General features: G+C 47.0%; 1 non-coding gene across 1 annotated transcript; it reads right to left on the minus strand.

Moving 5' to 3' along the window:
- Window positions 1–862: 862 nt before the first annotated feature.
- On the minus strand, window positions 863–1044 carry LOC144510295 (U2 spliceosomal RNA). Its single transcript, XR_013500605.1, has one exon. It is a non-coding gene; the product is annotated as a U2 spliceosomal RNA (small nuclear RNA).
- Window positions 1045–5133: the final 4089 nt, after the last annotated feature.

Raw genomic sequence — 5133 nt, forward strand, 5'->3', positions numbered from 1 at the left:
AATCTTTTGAGTGTTATCAGACTCAGTAGTTGACTTTCTAAAGAGCATTCAGAGCCGTGTAAAGCAGCTTTACTCTTTCACAGGAGCTGATATCAGCAGCAAAACAAACTGAGCGAAGGATGTCAACACTTCCTATTGCCGAGGAATCTTGGCACAACATCATTTCCAAGAGATGTCTCAGTATAATGTGTCTGACAGTAAAAATATTCCACAACTTCACCAGGGAATATTCTGTAATCCTTGTCTCAGACACAGTTGTGACTCCCAGCAAATCATATTACGCTCGAGAACAGCATTGTTTTTGGGCTGAATACAGTCGACTTCTTTCATTTTTTTAAAAGTTGATTTATTAGTGTCACAAGTAGGCTTACATTAACACTGCAGTGAAGTTACTGTGAAAATCCCCTAGTCGCCACACTTTCGCGCCTGTTCGGGTTACACTGAGGGAGAATTTAGCACGGCCAATGCACCTAACCAGCATGTCTCTTGGACTGTGGGAGGAAGCCGGGGCACCCCGGAGGAAATCCATGCAGACACGGGGAGAATGTGCAAACTCCACACAGACAGTGACCCAAGCTGGGAATTGAACCCGGGTTCCTGGCGCTGTGAGGCAGCAGTGCTAACCACCGTGCCACTATGCCAAGCCTTAGGACCTGGGTTTGAGTTAGTCACATATACAAATACTGTACATGAGCAACATCCTAAGGATCACACTGAGTAACACCTCTTTTTAAAAAACTTTTCCAATTCAATCAAATCAAGTCCAATTCAGAGGCTCAATAAGTTGAGACATTGCCGATCCAAGCTGACAAGACAGGGCCTCCACTCCTGTCTTGGGCCTGATCTACGTGAGCCAAGCTGATTGGAGTAGGTGCAAGTCCTCCTCCTCCAAGGCTTGACCTCATTTGCATCTTAGCCAAAAGGCCGAGATACCGCTTTTAAAAATTGCTTCAAATGAAGTTTAAATGTAACCTAATGACCTCAACCAAGCGCAGCACCCAATCCATACTACACTTGATCTTAGCCAAAAGGCCGAGAAGCTACACCTTACTTAGTCTCATCTATTACAAAGAGTTCCACTCAGGAAGCTCTCCAGAGACCATTTGACTGCTGTTCATGTGGAATATCATTAGACTCACCTGAAGAAGGGGCTTGGAGCTCTGAAAGCTTGTGTGGCTTTGGCTACCAAATAAACCTGTTGGACTTTAACCTGGTGTTGTCAAACTTCTTACTGTGCTTACCCCAGTCCAACGCCGGCATCTCCACAATATCATTAGGGTCAGGGGTGGGGTTAGGGTTAGGGTTCGGGGTAGTGCTGTAATTAAATGGAACTATGTGAAGCTTAAGGGTTCTCCAAATGAAACAGTCATCCCACAAAAGACATTTCATTGCTATAGAAACAGGGGAAGGAAAAAAGCCAGTTTGCAGTTGGCAGTCATACTTGTGTGGATTTCTGCATATGCACTGCATATAATTTAAATAGACTTGCATCATTCAGTGTTTTGAGATTAAGTTCAAAACATACATTCTTTTCAAGTTGCCTGGTATGAGGATTGTCCATCAGGTTGTGTGTTTGTGATTTAATCTGGGACAAATCTATCAGTGTGGGAAGTTTCTTACGGACGTTTCTCCATTAATGAAAATCATTTTAATCTTTAAAATTCCTGATTGAGGGGTTTGCCAACCCAGCCAAAGCAGCAGACCCACTACCGAACTGTTAATAATTTTAATGTGATCGGGTGTATGTTATCAGGCCTCAGTTTCTTCTGCAACCAAAGCAGCCGCTGCACTAAAACTAACTTGGGAAGAGTAAACTTGGAAAGGGGCGGCAGGGTGGCACAGTGGTTAGCACTGCTGCCTCACAGTGCCAGGGACCTGGGTTCGATTCCTGGCTTGGGGAGAACGTGCAAACTCCACTCAGACAGTGACCCGTGTCTGCGTGGGTTTCCCCCGGGTGCTCCCGTTTCCTCCCACAGTCCAAAGATGTGTGGGGTTAGGTGGATTGGTCATACTAAATTGCCCCTTAGTGTCAGGGGGACTAGCTAGGGTAAATGCATGGGGTCATGGGGATAGGGCCAGGGTGGGATTGTGGTCGGAGCAGGCGCGGTGGGCCGGATGGCCTCCTTCTGCGCTGTAGGGATTCGATGAATAAGAAGTCTCACAACACCAGGTTAAAGTCAACAGGTTTATTTGGAATCATGAGCTTTTGGAGCACTGCTCCTTCATCAGGCGATTCACCCGAAAGCTCGTGATTCCAAATAAACCTGTTGGACTCTAACCCGGTGTTGTGAGACTTCTTACTGTATCCACCCCAGTCCAACGCCGGTGTCAGTACATCATAACTTGGAAAGAAGGCAGGAGCTTCAGAATAATTTTTTTGCTGTCAACATGTTTTGCTGTTCTCTTTCACAGTTGCTAACTCAGACTAGGGTCACGTTTCCCTGGTACTGACTTTTAAAAATGTATTTCATGGGACCTGGCGTTGCTGGCTAGCACAGTAAGAAGTCTCACAACACCAGGTTAAAGTCCAACAGATTTATTTGGCACTAGCTTTTGGAGTCTCAGGCTCCTTCATCAGGTGAGTGAGGACTTGTGTTCACAAACAGGTCATATACAGACACAAACTCAATTTACAAGGTAATGGTTGGAATGCGAGTCTTTACAGGTAATCAAGTCTTAAAGGTACAGACAATGTGAGTGGAGAGAGGGCCAAAGATATGGTTAAAGATATGTATATTGTCTCCAGTCAGGACAGTTAGTGAGATTTTGCAAGCCCAGGCAAGTCGTGGGGGTTACAGATAGTGTGACATGAACCCAAGATCCCGGTTGAGGCCATCCTCATGTGTGCGGAACTTGGCCCTGGTGTTGTTAAAACTCTTACTATCAGTTTCTGCTCGGCGACTCTGCGCTGTCGTGTGTTGTGAAGGCCACCTTGGAGAACGCTTATCCGAAGATCAGAGGCTGAATGCCCGTGACTGCTGAAATGTTCCCCGACTGGAAGGGAACACTCCTGCCTGGTGATTGTCGAGCGGTGTTCATTCATTTGTTGTCATAGCGTCTGCATGATCTCCCCAGTGTACCATGCCACGTGACATCCTTTCCTGCAGCGTATCAGATAGACAACGTTGGCCAAGTCGCAAGACTATGTACCGTGTACCTGGTGAATGGTGTTCTCATGTGAGATGATGGCATCCATGTCGATGATCCGGCACGTCTTGCAGAGGTTGTTGTGGCAGGGTTGTATGGTGTCGGTTTACTGTTCTCCTGAAGGCTGGATAGTTTGCTGCGGACAATGGTCTGTTTGAGGTTGTGCGGTTATTTGAAGGCAAGAAGTGGGGATGGCCTTGGCGAGATATTCATCTTCATCGATGACATGTTGAAGGCTCCAGAGAAGATGTCGTAGCTTCTCCACTCCGGGGAAGTACTGGACGACGAAGGGTACTCTGTCCGCCGTGTCCCGTGTTTGTCTTCTGAGAAGGTCGGTGCGGTTTTTCGCTGTGGCGCGTCGGAACTGTCGATTGATGAGTCGAGCGCCATATCCTGTTCTTATGAGGGTGTCTTTCAGCGTCTGTAGGTGTCTGTTGCGATCCTCCTCATCCGAGCAGATCCTGTGTATACGGAGGGCTTGTCCGTAGGGGATGGCTTCTTTAACGTGTTTAGGTGGAAGCTGGAGAAGTGGAGCATTGTGAGGTTATCAGTGGGCTTGTGGTACAGTTAAGTGCTGAGGTGACCGTACTTGATGGAGATGCGTGTGTCCAAGCATAGGCCAGCAAATGCTAGGCCAGCATTTTGATTGCCCTTCGCTAGTTGGCCTTGAAAAGATGGTCTGAGCCACCATCTTGAACCGCTGCAGTGCATGTGGTGTAGGTACACCCACAATGCTGTTAGGGAGAGATTCCAGGATTTTGACCCAGTGACAGCGAAGGAACAGAGATATATTTCCAAGTCAGGATGGCGTGTTGCTTGGGGGGGAATTTGGAGATGGTGGTGTTCCCATGTGTCTGCTGCCCTTGTCCTTTTAAGTGATGGAGATTTCAGATTTGGAACGTAACATCTGCAAGATGCACTGCAGGAACCCCCCCAATGACTCCTTAGGTAGCACCTTCCAAATGCACAACTTTTACCATCTACCCTTCCAAACTATTCAACATCCTGACTTGGAAATGTATGGTCGTTCCTTCACTGTTGTTGGGTCAAAATCCTGGACTTCCCTCCCTAACTTCACTGTGGTTGCATCTACACCTTAGGGACTGCAGAGGTTCAAGAAGTCAGCTTACAACCACCTTCTCAAGGGCATAGGGATGGGCAATAAATGCTGACTTGACTAGCAATGCCCACATCCCATAAATAACTGAAAAAAGATCCATTGTTGTGTGCCTCTTCCAGGAGGAACCCTGGAAAAAGAACCTCCTCACTATCCCGGGAGATCTGAAGCTAAATGGAGTGTTGTCCCACGAGGATCTTCTTTGGAAAGCTCAGCTCCATATGGGGTCAGATCATCAGGATATTAAAACATATTATAAGTAATGAAAGTAAAAGTTTATTTATTAGTCACAAGTAGGCTTACATTCACACTGCAATGAAGTTACTGTGAAAATACCCCCAGTCATCACAGTCCGGGTACACTGAGGGAGAATTTAGCATGGCCAATGCACCTAACCTGCACATCTTTGGACTGTGGGGGAAATCGGAGCACTCGGAGGAAACCCACGCAGACACGGAGAGAACGTGCAAACTCCACACAAACAGTGACCCAAGTCAGGAATCAAACCCATGTCCCTGGCACTATGAGGCAGCAGTGCTAACCCACTGTGCCACCCCAATATTTGTTTGATGTGTTATTGGTGGCCAGTGAACACTAAGAGAGAGTTGACTGACACGGGAGCAGGATAGGCTCCTGTGAGATGAGACTGCAGGTAGATGCCCTCCTTCCAGTCTCCACCAATGTGTCATGAACCAGTCACTACGAAGTTGACAAGAGCAGCCTCATGATGGTTCATCTAAACTCTGGAACATATCTGGGCCTTGGTTAACACTAAGGTGTCAGGAAGTGAAGCTGATCCTTGTCATTTGCAGCACTGAACTCTTAACATATGTGCTCCAATGCTGAGGATTCTGACTTTATTTGCCAAA

The sequence above is a fragment of the Mustelus asterias genome, chromosome 22 (genome assembly GCF_964213995.1).
Source record: "Mustelus asterias chromosome 22, sMusAst1.hap1.1, whole genome shotgun sequence".
NCBI classification, from domain to species: domain Eukaryota; kingdom Metazoa; phylum Chordata; class Chondrichthyes; order Carcharhiniformes; family Triakidae; genus Mustelus; species Mustelus asterias.